We start from the raw sequence: 17027 nt of genomic DNA on the forward strand, positions 1-17027 counted from the left end.
ACTAAAAACGTCAAACATAATTGTCACTCTTGCAAATGCACGCCCACAGCAAACACTGCACGTGTCTGCACTTCCAAATCTCTTGGCAGGAAGGTCACATTCCAATCAGGAACATCATGGAGTTCTATGGCCACCGCCCCCACTCATATTTGTCAATAGTGGAATGTGGCCCAGGAATTGAACTTGAAGTCAGTGATTGATGTGTCAGGATGTTACATCCCTTGCCTGTGGGAACAGGAACAGCCGTGCTTTGTTATGATGGGATGTGTATGTAGGAACACACAGTCACACACACACACATTGCATGTCATACCTGCTGCTGGAAAAACTGTTCTGTGGTAATGCAACATACATAACTATGAGTTAAGTCAAAATATGAACAATTACATTTATTGGTCCCTATGTGGAGGTGTGGAGTGTGGGAGTTAATGTGTGCTTACCTACATGTGTTTTCCTGCCTCTATAGATTGTGTGTGCGTGTGTGTGTGTATGCCTGCATGTTTCTGTGTGTATGGATGTATGTGTGAGGGTGTGGGAAAACCCCTCTTCTCTCACTGTGTTTAGATGGACAGATTCTGTTGGCTGGGAGTTCCTCTCCAGCCCCAGAAAGTAGACATGGGGATTTCCTGTAATGTGCAATTTCACTCGTGCACAACTGGAACTCTTCTTGGCAGCTATTAGCTGCCTGCACTCTCTCTTTCTCCAACCCCCCTCTCCTCTTTCTCTCTGTGCCCCATCCTCTCCCATGCCAACTTTCCCTGTCATTTTCTCTCGCTCCTTCCTCTCTCCCTCTGTTTCTCCTGCCTGCAACCTAGTTTTGTCTGTCCCTCTCACCTCACTTGTCGGTGTTTGTCCCCTGCGCCCTCTCTTTCCATCCCTTGCTGTCTTCTTTGTCAACTCTTCTCCTCCTTCTGTCTTTCCATAGTCTTCCCTCTCTCCTCTCTCTCCCTCTTTCCCCCTTTCTCCCATTCTAAAACAGGTCCAGGCCTGTGGTGGTGTTAGCCCTCCAGCTGTGCTGTCAGCTTTAACCGACCCTCTCTCCATTGATGTCATGAGTGACCCCTTTTGACCTGGCCACTACCCATAGCTGACAATGGAAGGCAGGTCCAAGGGTGGAACAAGCATGTTTCCCAGGTTGAACGGCAGAATGGAAAACATTGTTTCTCTTGCCAAATGACCAATGATGTAACCTGTGATGGTTGATGATTCACTGGCTAATCCTTCTTTCATTGTCAGAGATACATAAAGTAATTCACATCTGCACTAAGCCAATGTCTTGTAATACAAAAAACATGCAAATTAAGGCAAACATGCAGACAAATTCTCTTTTAATGAATCTCCCCATCCAAATGATGTGTATGAGATCATTGTCTTCCTTTGTTTCTCTGTCCGTATCAAACAGGAAAGCAGGCTGAGCGCCAGCAGGGTGGTTTTCACAGCTTTGTCTATATGACTCGGTAAGAGGAGTAAGAGTTTGATAGCTCTCTCTCAACTTTAATGGTTCTCAGAGAAGGCAGTTGTTTAATCATCCTTTTTGAGCACACACCCTATTCACTAATAATCCATAGGAGGATGAGACAACATTTAACAAATAAATGCATTAAGTGTGTGTACAAGTTTGTGTGTGTATAGAGGGCATGTGCTCTGTACTGCATGTGGAGTGTGTCTAAAGTGCCTGGTGCCACAGGGAGTGCGGTGCCCCCACAGCTCTCTAGGTCGTTCTGGAGGTGAGGGCACAGCTGTAGTGCGTCAGCCCCAGCCAGAATCGATATCACGGGGAATTCCTACCGAGTGTCCACCCTTCACCTTTCATACGAAAACCACTCAGGAGTATCATTACCCCTGAGGGCTCCAACCACTGTTTATTTGGCAGACAAGGTTTCCTACAGATGAAGGTCTTAACTGAGGGAGAAAGATAGTGGGGGGAGAGATGTAGGGGGGGGAAAGAGAGGATGAGAGGGAGAAAGAGGAAGAGGAAGAGAGAGATAGGGAAAGAAAGCGAGAGAGAGATAAAGAGAGGGAGGTAAAGGGAAAAGTGGAGTGGCAGCCCTCCAAAGATATTAGCAGAAGTATGGGTGGCAGGCAGAGCAGGATGGTGGGAACAATCCTTCCTCATCATTCCTCCCACATTTACACCATTCAGCTGTTCACCTCCCTGGCTGTGTCCCAGTGGTTTCCTTTCCTCTCCCCTCTCTCTCCTTTCCTCTCCCATCTCTCTCCTTTCCTCTCCCCTCTCTCTCCTTTCCTCTCCTCTCTTTCAGAAACACTGATGGGTGAATGGACTGGATAGGTTCCCACCACAATGATTTAATGTATCCATGAGCCTTCACAGATCAGTGATCATGATTAGAGCCATGAGTTTTTCCTGACCACGTAACCTGACCGGGAAAAACTCTGGGCCCTAGTTATAGCCTACAACTATAGTTACTCTACAATTATAAGGCTTTGGGTTTTCAAAGGGCTCTTCTCATGGTATTATGTGAATGAGTTTCCCCTTTAAATGAGCACTTGGAATCTGATCCAACAACATGAGATAAAGGAGAATATTGGAATGCTAATGTACTGCACTAGTGGGCTGAAAATCCTCTTGTGATCTCTCTTGTCCATTCTTTCCACTCCAAAGAAGAAGAAGGGTTTTTTAGGTTCAATCCCTTCTGGGCTCTAGTGGTCTATCAATGACCTTCACACTGAAACAGATGGAAAGATATACAGTACTAGTCAAAAGTTTGGATACACCTACTCATTCAAGGGTTTGTCTTTATTTTTTACTATTTTCTACATTGTAGAATAATAGTGAAGACATCAAAACTATGAAATAACACATATGGAATCATGTAGTAACCAAAGAAGTGTTAAACAAACCAAAATATATTTTATATTTCAGATTCTTCAAATAGCCACCTTTTGCCTTGATGACAGCTTTGCACACTCTTGGCATTCTCTCAACCAGCTTCACCTGGAATGCTTTTCGAACAGTCTTGAAGGAGTTCCCACATATGCTGAGCACTTGTTGGCTGCCTTTCCTTATCTCTGCCGTCCGACTAATCCCAAACCATCTCAATTGGGTTGAGGTCGGGGAATTGTGGAGGCCAGATCATCTGATGCAGCACTCCATCACTCCCCTTCTTGGTAATATAGCCCTTACACAGCCTGGAGGTGTGTTGGGTCATTGTCCTGTTGAAAAACTGATGATAGTCCCACTAAGCCCAAACCAGATGGGATGACGTATCGCTGCACAATGCTGTGGTAGCCATGCTGGTTAAGTGTGCCTTGAATTCTATATAAATCATAGACAGTGTCACCAGCAAAGCCCCCCCACACCATCACACCTCCTCCTCCATGCTTTACGGTGGGAACTACACATGCGGAGATCATCCGTTCAACCTTCATGTCTTAAAGTAAAGATGGACTGTTGTTTCTTTTTGCTTAGTTGAGCTGTTCTTGCCATAATATGGACTTGGTCTTTTACCAAACAGGGCTATCTTCTGTATACCCCCCTACCTTGTCACAACACAACCGATTGGCTCAAATGCATTAAGAAGGAAAGAAATTCCACAAATTAACTTTTAAGAAGGCACACCTGTTAATTGAAATGCATTCCAACTACATCATGAAGCTGGTTGAGAGAATGCCAAGAGTGTGCAAAGCTGTCATCAAGGCAAAGGGTGGCTATTTGAAGAATCTGAAATATAAAATATATTTTGTTATATTTGTTTAACACTTTTTTGGTTACTACATGATCCCACATATGTTATTTCATAGCTTTGATGACTTCACTATTATTCTACAATGTAAAAAATAGAACAAATAAAGTAAAACCCTGCTAGCTCCGGCCCGCTAGCACGCGCAATCAATAGCCGTGCCTCCTGCTCGCCTGTGCTTTAGCAGCCTACGATCTGCTCCCGGACTTACTTAGTGCTGTTCACTGGACCTTATGATCTCTCAGCTACACAGCTAATGCCTGCTGGACTGTTCCTTTACACGGTACCCCATCCTGTTTATCTGTTATGCCTCAGCCCAAACTTCCGTCGCCATTACCAGTTGTTGTCTTAGCCCTCTCGAATAACACCTGTGATTGCGTTATGCCTCTCTCCCTTGTCAATATGCCTAGCCATTTGCTGTTTGGGTTAGTTCTTATTATACAATTTCACTGTAGAACCCCAAGTTCAGCTCAACCAGCCTCAGAGAGCTCCTTTGTCCCACCCCCCATACACACGGAGACCAGCTCAATCGGTACCTTCAGTGATGCTATCTCTTTCATAGTTACCCAATGCTTGGGTGTAACTCCACTGTACTCATATCCTTCCATATCCTTGTCTGTACATAATGCCCTGAATCAATTCTACAACGCCCGGAAATCTGTCCCTCTTCTCTGTACCCAACGCACTAGAAGACCAGTTCTTAAAGCCTTTAGCCGTATCCTTATTCTATTCCTCCTTTGTTATTCTGGTGATGTAGAGGTTAACCCAGGCCCTGTAGCCCCCAGTATCACTCCTACCCCCCAGGCGCTATCATTTGTTGACTTCTGTAACCGTAAAAGTCTTGGTTTCTTGCATGTTAACATCAGAAGTCTCCTCCCCATGTTTGAGTTATTCACTGCGTTAGCACACTCTGCCAACCCTGATGTTCTAGCAGTGTCTGAATCTTGGCTTAGGAAGTCCACCAAAAATTCAGAAATGTCCATTCCGAACTACAACATTTTCCATCTAGATAGAACTGCCAAAGGGAGCGGAGTTGCAATCTACTGTAGAGATAGCCTGCAGAGCTCTATCATACTATCCAGGTCTGTGCCCAAACAGTTTGAGCTTCTACTTCTTAAAATCCACCTTTCCAGAAATAAGTCTCTCACTGTTGCCGCTTGCTACAGACCCCCCTCAGCCCCCAGTTGTGCCCTGGACACCATATGTGAATTGCTTGCCCCCCATCTATCCTCAGAGTTCGTACTGCTTGGTGACCTAAACTGGGATATGCTTAACACCCCGGCCGTCCTACAATCTAAACTAGATGCCCTCAATCTCACACAAATCATCAAGGAACCTACCAGGTACAACCCTAAATCCGTAAACATGGGCACCCTCATAGATATCATCCTGACTAATTTACCCTCTAAATACACCTCCGCTGTCTTCAACCAGGATCTCAGCGATCACTGCCTCATTGCCTGCGTCCGTAATGGGTCTGCGGTCAAACGACCACCCCTCATCACTGTCCAACGCTCCCTAAAACACTTCAGCAAGCAGGCCTTTCTAATTGACCTGGCCTGGGTATCCTGGATGGATATTGACCTCATTCCGTCAGTAGAGGATGCCTGGATGTTCTTCAAAAGTGCTTTCCTCTCCATCTTAAATAAGCATGCCCCATTCAAAAAATTCAGAACTAAGAACAGATATAGCCCCTGGTTCACCCCAGACTTGACTGCCCTTGACCAGCACAAAAACATCCTGTGGCGTACTGCATTAGCATCGAATAGCCCCCGCGATATGCAACTTTTCAGGGAAGTCAGGAACCAATATACACAATCAGTTGGGAAAGCAAAGGCTAGCTTTTTCAAACAGATATTTGCATCCTGTAGCACTAACTCCAAAAAGTTTGGGGACACTGTAAAGTCCATGGAGAATAAGAGCACCTCCTCCCAGCTACCCACTGCACTGAGGCTAGGAAACACTGTCACCACCGATAAATCTAAGATAATTCGAGAATTTCAATAAGCATTTTGCTACGGCTGGCCATGCTTTCCACCTGGCTACCCCTACCCCGGCCACCAGCTCTGCACCCTCCGCTGCAACTTGCCCATGCCCCCCCAATTCTCCTTCACCCAAATTCAGATAGCTGATGTCCTGAAAGAGCTGCTAAATCTGGACCCCTACAAATCAGCTGGGCTAGACAATCTGGACCCTTTCTTTCTAAAATTAGCCACCGAAATTGTCGCAACCCCTATTACTAGCCTGTTCAACCTCTCTTTCGTATCGTCTGAGATCCCCAGAGATTGAAAAGCTGCTGCGGTCATCCCCCTCTTCAAAGGGGGTGTCACACCCTGGCTCTGGGACTCTATATGTTGAGCCAGGGTGTGTTCATTCTATGTGTTCTGTTTCTATGTTGGGTGTTTCTAGTTCGTCATTTTCTATGTTTGACTGAGTGACTCCCAATCAGAGGCAACGAGTGTCAGCTGTGTGCTGGTTGTCTCTGATTGGGAGCCATATTTAACTGTCTGTGTTTCACTTTGTGGTTGTGGGTTTTTGTTCCTTGTCGGTCTTTGTCACCGTGGACTTCACGAGTCGTTTATTGTTTTTGTTTAGTGTGCTTATTATCACTGACGGTAATAAAGTCAATCATGTTCGCTCAACACGCTGCGTATTGGTCTACTTCTCGTCAAGACGATCGTGACAGAAAAACCCACCATACCAGGACCAAGCAGCGTGTCCAGGAGCAGGCAGCCTGGTCATGGGAGGAGATATTAGACGGGAAAGGGTCCTGGACCTGGGAGGAGATCCTGGCCGGGATGGATCGCCGGCCATGGATTGAGACGGTGGAGAGGCGACGGAGAGAGGAGCAGCGGCGTCAGCAGGGTCAACGTCGGACAGGCGAGAGGCAACCCCAAAAAATTTTTAGGGGGGGGCACACGGCAGGGACGACGAGGGAGCAGGAGGTAGTGTTGCAGAGGATGGAGCATTTGGAGGCGATAAGGGAAAGGGTGAGAAATGAGGCACGGCGAGAGGAACTCGGTAGGCAGCTGAGGGAGCGGGGGGTTATGACGAAACCCAGTCCCGCTCCTCACACCAAGCAAGTGGTGTGCGTCACCAGTCCGGTCCGGCCCGTTCCTGCTTCCCGCACTAACTGTAAGGTGCACGCCGCCAGCCCGGCATGTTCCTGCCCCTCGCACCAAGCCTACGGTGTGCGTCGCCAGCCCGGCCCGGCCTGTTCCTGCCACTCACACCAAGCCTACGGTGTGCGTCGCCAGCCCAGCCCGGCCTGTTCCTGCTCCACGCACCAAGCCTACGGTGTGCGTCGCCAGCCCAGTCCGGCCAGTTGCTGCTCCACGCACCAAGCCTACGGTGTGCGTCGCCAGCCCAGCCCGGCCTGTCCCTGCTCCACGCACCAAGCCTACGGTGTGCGTCGCCAGCCCAGCCCGGCCTGTCCCTGCTCCACGCACCGAGCCTACGGTGTGCGTCGCCAGCCCAGTCCGGCCTGTTCCTGCTCCACGCACCGAGCCTACGGTGTGCGTCGCCAGCCCAGCCCGGCCTGTCCCTGCTCCACGCACCAAGCCTACGGGGTGCGTCGCCAGCCCGGCCCGGCCTGTCCCTGCTCCACGCACCAAGTCTACGGTGCGCGTCACCAGCCCGGTCCGGCCTGTTCCTGCCACTCGCACCAAGTCTACGGTGCGCGTCGCCAGCCCGGCCCGGCCCGTTCCTGCCACTCGCACCAAGCCAGGGGTGCGAGTCGTCAGTCCGGCACAACCCGTGCCTGGGTCATCGGTGCCAATTCAGGTACCGCTCAACTGCTCCACTAAGGAGCTGAAGCCTACCGCTCCTGCTACGTCCAGTCCAGCTCCAGCCAGCGGGGCCAGACCGGACCAGGGGCGCTATGGGGGGTTTGTTGGAGGGTGGTGGGCAAGCCCGAGCCGGAGCCGCCGCCGAGGAGGAATGCCCACCCAGCCCTCCCCTGTTTTGCTCGTATTTAGGCGCGGTCGCAGTCCGCGCCTTTAGGGAGTACTGTCACACCCTGGCTCTGGGACTCTATATGTTGAGCCAGGGTGTGTTCATTCTATGTGTTCTGTTTCTATGTTGGGTGTTTCTAGTTCGTCATTTTCTATGTTTGACTGAGTGACTCCCAATCAGAGGCAACGAGTGTCAGCTGTGTGCTGGTTGTCTCTGATTGGGAGCCATATTTAACTGTCTGTGTTTCACTTTGTGGTTGTGGGTTTTTGTTCCTTGTCGGTCTTTGTCACCGTGGACTTCACGAGTCGTTTATTGTTTTTGTTTAGTGTGCTTATTATCACTGACGGTAATAAAGTCAATCATGTTCGCTCAACATGCTGCGTATTGGTCTACTTCTCGTCAAGACGATCGTGACAGGGGGTGACACTCTAGATCCAAACTGTTACAGACCTATATCCATCCTGCCCTGCCTTTCGAAAGTATTTGAAAGCCAAGTTAACAAACAGATCACCGACCATTTCGAATCCCACCGTACCTTCTCCGCTATGCAATCTGGTTTCCGAGCTGGTCATGGGTGCACCTCAGCCACGCTCAAGGTCCTAAACGATATAATAACCGCAATCGATAAAAGACAGTACTGTGCAGCCGTCTTCATCGACCTGGCCAAGGCTTTTGACTCTGTCAATCACCGCATTCTTATTGGCAGACTAAATAGCCTTGGTTTCTCAAATGACTGCCTCGACTGGTTCACCAACTACTTCTCAGATAGAGTTCAATGTGTCAAATCGGAGGGCCTGTTGTCTGGACCTCTGGCAGTCTCTATGGGGGTGCCACAGGGTTCAATTCTTGGGCTGACTCTATTCTCTGTGTATATCAATGATGTCACTCTTGCTGCTGGTGACTCTCAGATCCACCTCTATGCAGACGACACCACTTTGTTTACATCTGGCCCTTCATTGGACACTGTGTTAACAAACCTCCAAAACGAGCTTCAATGCCATACAACACTCCTTCCGTGGCCTCCAACTGCTCTTAAACGCTAGTAAAACTAAATGCATGCTCTTCAATCGAACGCTGCTTGCACCCGCCCGCCCAACTAGAATCACTACTCTCGGCGGGTCTGACTTAGAATATGTGGACAACTACAAATACCTAGGTGTCTGGTTAGACCGTAAACTCTCCTTCCAGACTCACATTAAGCATCTCCAATCCAAAGTTAAATCTAGAATCGTCTTCCTATTTCGCAACAAAGCCTCCTTCACTCAGGTTGCTAAACACGCCCTCGTAAAACTGACTATCCTACCGATCCTTGACTTCGGCGATGTCATTTACAAAATAGCCTCCAACACTCTACTCAGCAAATTGGATGTAGTCTATCACAGTGCCATCCGTTTTGTCACCAAAGCCCCATATACTGCCCACCATTGTGACCTGTACGCTCTCGTTGGCTGGCCCTCACTACATATTCGTCGCCAAACCCACTGGCTCTAGGTCATCTATAAATCACTTCTCGGCAAATCCCAGCCTTATCTTAGATCATTGGTCACCATAGCAACACCCACCCGTAGTATGCGTTCCAGCAGGTATATCTCACTGGTCATCCCCAAAGCCAACACCTCCTTTGGCCGCCATTCCTTCCAGTTCTCTGCTGCAAATGACTGGAACGAACTGCAAAAATCTCTGAAGCTGGAGACACTTATCTCCCTCACTAACTTTAAGCATCAGTTGTCAGAGCAGCTTACCGATCACTGCACCTGTACACAGCCCATCTGTAATTAGCCCACCCAACTACCTCATCCCCATATTGTTATTTACATTGTTATTTATTTTGCTAATTTTCACCCCAGTATCTCTATCTTCTGCACATCTATCACTCCAGTGTTAATACTAAATTGTAATTATTTTGCGCTATGGCCTATTTATTGCCTTACCTCCATAACTTACTATATTTGCACACACTGTATATAGATTTTCTATTTTGTTATTGACTGTACATTTTGTTTATTCCATATGTAACTCTGTGTTGTTGTTTTTATCGCACTGCTTTGCTTTATCTTGGCCAGGTCGCAGTTGTAAATGAGAACTTGTTCTCAACTGGCTTACCTGGTTAATTAAAGGTGCATTTTGTTTTTTACAAATGAGTAGGTGTGTCCAAACTTTTGACTGGTACTGTAAGAGGAGCGCCGATTCTTTATGTGAAGTCCACAAGTCCATGTAATGTAAATGTCATGTCATGTGAAATTTCATCATCCGTTTTAATGATATTAGACGAGCTGCTTGAGAAATTTTAGAGCGTGCATATTAAGATAGGATCGTACTGTGAGACCAACATGGAGAAGAGAGTGTTTGAATTTGAGAAAAGTATGTTTTTTAATGCCAAACTGTCAATCATAATCAAAACTGCCGGCTCCGCATATGGTGTTATGTAGAATGTGTTTATAACCTCTTATCTCTGTCAAAATATGTCACTCTCTCGCCCTATTTATTCAGTAACAAATTATTCAAATCTCTTCCTCATATGGTCAGTGGCTGGCCATAGCCTGACATTCTGGTCAGTTTAATCTGTGTGTGTGTGACAGTTTACTGGGCATGAAAAGTAATGTGGTCAGTTTTGGTCACCCAGGACACAACCATCATCAGGCAATGGAGCAGTGAAGTCTAGACTGAGCAGTGAGACATGGGGCAGGGCAAAGTGCATGCATCTTCCTTACATATCCACAAGAGGGCGGTGTGAGTCCAAAAATCTTTAGGCTACTACATGGACACCTCAGTCATTTGTAACATGTATGGCTGTGGGTACGCAGACCCACAAGCCACTGTGGCCCCTCATGATGAGTTCCATTTTTTTGTGGCCCCCACCCCCATCAAAGTTGCCCATCCCTGGTCTAGTGTTTAGTGCCACTGACCATGACCTATGTCAGAGATCTGTATATAATGACGAGATGCACATGTCTCCGGCCTTACAATAGGAGCCTTTGTCCCAAAGGCGGGAAGGCAGGTGACAAGCTTAGGTCTGCATATTAATGCCATAAATTGCATTGGGCTTATTTTGGACAGGTTTTGATTGGCCCTCCTGTAGCTCAGTTGGTAGAGCATGGAGCTTGAAACGTAAGGGTTGTGGATTTGATTCCCATGGGGGGCCAGTATGAAAAATGTATGCACTCACTAATTGTAAGTCGCTCTGGATAAGAGCATCTGCTAAACGACTGAAATGAAATGTGAATTCTTTGCATACCTCTTGAGCAGTCTGTATCTTCCTGACTGGTAGTTATTTTTTCTCTGCTAACATCTGGGTAAATGATTGAAAGGAATGTTTGTCTTATTCAGTACATTTAGTAATTGCTTGCTTTTCTAAAGTCTACCAACCTTGCCAGCAGGTATGCCAGCTAAGATCGTTAGACAAGCTAGCTACTCTAACTTGGTTGATAGCCTGAAATGTCTTCTTGGTAGCTAGTTATGAGGTTGAGAGACTGGGAACCTATCTGGGCTAGCTAAAGCCAACTTCATAAAATTACTACAGATATAAGATCTTAATTTGATCACCCTGTTGCAGGAGAATTTGCTGTGTATTTGAGTTTTAAAAAGGCTTTTGACATTTTTAAAATTTCCACTTTTAAATTACAGACTTGACTTTCCCTTACAAAAAAATGTATCAACCCCAATGTCCATTAATTATAATTCAAATAATAATTCACGTTTGCTATTGCTGCAGGATTATTTTCCTGCTGTAGCAAACTGGCTCAAATTAAGATCCAACAACAGGACAAGGGGGAACGTGCCCCTGTGCCCCCCTATGGGCATGACGCCTCTGTTGGAGGTGCTTGTACCCAATGGACCCTTTTGTGCGTGATGCACGCTGATATGTCGCACAATCAACGTGATTCAATTCTCGAAATAGCAGGATTTTGGATGTAAAAACTTTAATTCATTCATTCACAAGAGCTAAAAACAACTTCAGTGATAAAAAATTTGGCAACGCACTATTGGTTCCTGGATTAGAGTAGCCTAGACAAGATTATTGGCTAAAAGATGTTCATGTGATATACACCCAATTAACAGCAGGTGCAAAGTGAACCTCATCATACTCTCCTGGTTTAATTTGTCCAAAAAGCTTCAGACTTTGGTGGTGCACATGTTTTAGAGGAGAACAATTATGATTATTATATTGGTTTCATTGAAATGTTCAGTTGCACCACAAACGCTATAGAGTACAAAAATATGAGTCATAATACCCATAAAACCTAGCGGTCAAACAGGGACATTTTGCCCATAGGGGATTTTAGAAACACTTAAAATAAGGGCTGTGTTTTGTGTAGGGTTACCCTAGCATGACGTTTTGATAACCATGTAAATCTCTCTCGGACAAGGTGACTTTTATCAATATATTCATCTGTATTGACCCCCAACAAATGAAATGCTAATTAGCTGCTAATTTGGCTATCATAAAGAACTACAAATGCCATGATGATCTGGACGAGTCTGCCGAATTGAGGCAAAGGTAAGAATCTCTGGATAAACTATCTAATGTTAGCTAAATGTAGCAATGAAATAAATTGGATACATTTATTTAAATTGAACTGTTAGCAAAAGTGCCAGCTAGAGATGACGTGCAGGAGCTTGCAGGGATTTGTAGTCTTGCATGACGTCTAAGTTGATGATAATTAGCAATTTTCGAATCTGAGAGTAAATAGAGCCGAATATATAGATGTAAGTCACCTTGTCCGAGAGAGATTTACATGGTTATCAAAATGTCACACCTGGGGTAAGCTTACACGAACTACAGCCCTTATTTTAAATGTTTCTAAAATCCCCTAAGGCAGGGGTGTCAAACTCATTTTAGCTCAGGGGCCACATGGAGGAAAATCTATTCCCAAGTGGGCCGGACCGGAAAAATCATGGTATATATAACTTAAAAACAACAACTTCAGATTGTTTTCTTTCTTTTAATACGATCAACATACAACATAAAGCTGGAGCCTGAGGACAGTGTGTCCAAAATAGTACAACCACAACATCACTATTAATCATAAAACACGTCAAGTTTATTTGAAAATTCTAAAGAAAAAGAACACAAACACACAATGCCTCAGTGATTAACAGAACTGTTTCACAGATCACAGAACTATATCAGGGTGTCATTTCTCAGGCAGAAATGTAGATAAAAATAATGAAATCCTGTTCCCCAAACAAGTGCAAGAACCACAGAGTCAAGAATAGGTTAAATATACAAATAAAATAAAAACAATTAAAAACAATAGCACATCAACATAAAAACATATAAACATAAAGCTGGAGCCTGAGGACAGTGTCCAAAAGCACAACATCACTATTAATCATAAAACACCTCAAGTTATTTGAAAGTTCTGAGGACAAAGAACACACAAACACACAATGCCTCAGTGATTCACAGAAGTATATCACAGAACTATATCAGGGTGTCATTTCTCAGGCAGAAATGTAGATACAAATAATGAAATCCTGTTCCCCAAACAAGTGCAAGAACCACAGAGTCAAGAATAGGTTAAATATACAAATAAAATAAAATCAATTAAAACAATAGCACATCAACATAAAAACATATAAACATAAATCTGAAAGCGTTGCTCAAACTCCCGTAACAGTCCCGTTATTTTATCTTTGAACCGCTTCATGTCTGCCACATGTTGGGTCGCGCACACATTTTTCAGACAGGGGAAGTGAGCTGCATCACCACCGGCAAGTTGCGTCTCCCACAATGACAGCTTCAACTTGAAAGAACGTATGCTGTCATAATACTGCGTGACAACTTTGTTGCGCCCTTGCAGCTGTTTGTTCAAGTTATTCAGGTGCTCTGTAACATCCACCATAAATGCAAGGTCCGGCATCCATTCTGCGGAATGAAATTCTAACACTGGTTTGCCCTTTTCTTCCATGAACTGTTCAATTTCTTCTCGTAAATCAAAGAAACGCCTCAGCACAGCACCTCGGCTTAACCATCTTACCTCAGTGTGGTATGGCAGGCCATAGATGTGGTCTTTCTCTCTGAGAAGGCTGTCAAACTGACGGTGATTCAGGCTTCTGGATCGGATGAAATTAACAGTTTGGATGACCACCTTCATGACGTTATCCATCTTTAATGACTTGCAACACAAAGCCTCCTGGTGCAAAATACAGTGAAAAGTCAAAAATCACGTCCTCCATTTGCAGATTGCACTTTCTCTCTGAACTTTGTCACAACGCCTGCTTTTTTTCCCGATCATTGAGGGCGCACCATCTGTAGCCAGGCTGACAGCGCGGGACCAGTCCACTCCGACCCTGTCCAGCGCGCCGACGAGTGCGGTAAAAATATCAGCTGCTGTCGTTGTATCTGTCACCGGCACCAACTCCACGAACTCCTCGGTGACGGTCAATGTGTCATCAACTCCGCGGATGAAAAAAATGGCCAGTTGTGCAACATCTGTAATGTCCGTGCTTTCATCAATTGCAACCGAAAACGCAATAAATGACTTTACTTTTTGCTTCAACTGGCTGTCCAAATCCACTGAAAGATCGGAAATCCTGTCTGCAACTGTGTTTCTTGTCAGGATGATATTTGCAAAAGCCTGCCGCTTTTCAGGGCACACAATCTCCGCTGCCTTCATCATGCATGTTTTTACAAATTCACCCTCACTAAATGGTTTTGAAGCCACTGCGATTTCATTAGCAATGAGGTAGCTAGCGTTCACTGCAGCGTCACTGATGTCTCGGCTGTGAGTAAACACAGACTGCTGTTTCTTCAGACCCGCCAACAGTTCATTCACCTTCTCTCATCTCCGCTGTCCTTGAAAGTTGTCATATTTGTCGGCATGAAGACTCACATAGTGGCAACGAAGGTTATATTCTTTCAGCACTGCAACATGCTCTGAACACACCAAACATACAGCTTTCCCATTCAATTCCGTGATTAAATAGGATGACCATTTTTCTTGGAACACTCTGCACTCTGCGTCCACTTTTCTCTTTTTTGACAGAGACATATTGGGGCAATGAGGGTGCCAAAGCACATAATGTTAAAAGTCATAATAAATATCGCGGGCAAAACAAAGTAGCTCATTGGCTGCACGTGCTTGACCTACTTGCTCTGCCCCGGTATAAACAGTTTGCTTGCTTAACACAATTGCTATTAAACAGCAGTTTATTTTATTTAAAAATTGCAGTGCATTTTTATACTTTACAATATATTTTTTAATGTTTTAATTATTTATTTTTTTAATCATCTCGCGGGCCGGATTAAACCCGTTTGCGGGCCTGATCCAGCCCGCGGGCCGTACGTTTGACACCCCTGCCCTAAGGGAAAGTGTATGGTGGAAAAACGATTGGAACCATTTCCCTGTTTGACCGCTAGGTTTTATGGGTATTATGACACCTTCACTGTGGGGCTCTATAAGGCAAGGGTGTCAAACTAATTCCATGAAGGGCCTAGTGTCTGTGGGTTTTTGTTTTTTTCTTTCAATTAAGACATAGACAACCAAGTGAGGGGAGTTCCTTATTAGTGACCTTATTTCATCAATCAAGTACAAGGGAGGAGCTAAAACCCGCACTCGGCCCATCGTGGAATGAGTTTGAGATGTGCTTTAAAGTGATTTTAGAGTTCAGCGCAATAATTTGGGTTTCACGCGTGGTTCTTTACAAAACAAAGGGGTGACTATACATGGAATGATCACTAGGCTATATAATTTATCATATCTGTCCGCCCGCCTTGGGGGATATACACTATATATACAAAAGTATGTGGACACCCCTTCAAATTAGTGGATTTGCCAGTTTAAGCCACATCCGTTGCTGACAGATGTATAACATTGAGCACACAGCCATGCAATCTCCATAGACAAACATTGGCAGTAGAATGTCCTTGCTGAAGCACTCAGTGACTTTCAATGTGGCACTATCATAGAATGCCACCTTTCCAACAAGTCAGTTCGTCAAATTTCTGCCCTGCTAGAGCTTCCACTGTAAGTGTATGAAAATGAAAATGTATGCACTCACTAACTGTAAGTCGCTCTGGATAAGAGCGTCTGCTAAATGACTAAAATGTAAATGTAAGTGCTGTTATTGTGAAGTGGAAACGTCTAGGAGCAACAAAGGCTCAGCCGCGAACGAGACCGCAGAGTGCTGAAGTGCGTAACAATCGTCTGTCCTAGGTTGCAACACTCACTACCGAGTTCCAAACTGCCTCTGGAAGCAATGTCAGCACAAGAACTGTTCATTGGGAGCTTCATGAAATGAGTTTCCATGGCCGAGCAGCCGCACACAAGCCTAAGATCACCATGCGCAATGCCAAGCGTCAGCTGGAGTGGTGTAAAGCTCACCGCCATTGGACTCTGGAGCAGTGGAAACGCATTCTCTGGAGTGATAAATCACGCTTCACCATCTGGCAGTCTGCAGTGGTGGAAAAAGTACCCAATTGTCATACTTGAGTAAAAGTAAAGATACCTTAATAGAAAATGACTGATGTAAAATTCACCCAGTAAAATTCTACTTGAGTAAAAGTCTAAAAGTACTTGGTTTAAAATATACTTAAGTATCAAAAGTAAATGTAATTACAAAAATATAAAGTATCCAGACCCTTTACTCAGTACTTTGTTCAAGCACCTTTGGCAGCGATTATGGCCTTGAGTCTTCTTGGGTATGACGCTACAAGCTTGGCCAACTGTATTTGGGGAGTTTCTCCGATTCTTCAATGCAGATCCTCTCAAGCTCTGTCAGGTTGTATGGGGAGCGTCGCTGCACAGCTAATTGCAGGTCTCTCCAGAGATGTTTGATCGGGTTCAAGTCTAGGCTCTGGCTGGACCACTCAAGGACATTCAGAGACTTGTCCCAAAGACACTCCTGCGTTGTCTTGGCTGTGTGCTTAGGGTCGTTGTCCTGTTGGAAGGTGAACCTTCACCCCAGTCTGAGGTCCTGAGTGCTCTGGAGCAGGTTTTCATCAAGGATCACTCTGTACTTTGCTCCGTTCATCTTTCCCTCGATCCTGACTAGTCTCCCAGTCCCTGCCGCTGAAAAACATCCACACCGCATGATGCTTCCACCACCATGCTTCACCGTAGGGATGATGCCAGGTTACCTCCAGACGTGACGCTTGACATTCAGGCCAAAGAGTTCAATCTTGGTTTCATCCAACGAGTCCTTTAGGTGCCTTTTGGCAAACTCCAAGCGGGCTGTCTTGTGCCTTTTACTGGGGAGTGGCTTCCGTCTGGTCACTCTACCATAAAGGCCTGATTGGTGGAGTGCTGCAGAAATGGTTGTCCTTCTGGAAGATTCTCCCATCTCCACAGAGGAACTCTGGAGCTCTGTCAGAGTGACCATCAGGTTCTTGGTCACCTCCCTGACCAAGGCCCTTATCCCCCGATTGCT

The sequence above is a fragment of the Coregonus clupeaformis genome, chromosome 19 (assembly GCF_020615455.1).
Source record: "Coregonus clupeaformis isolate EN_2021a chromosome 19, ASM2061545v1, whole genome shotgun sequence".
In the NCBI taxonomy this organism is placed as follows: Eukaryota; Metazoa; Chordata; class Actinopteri; order Salmoniformes; family Salmonidae; genus Coregonus; species Coregonus clupeaformis.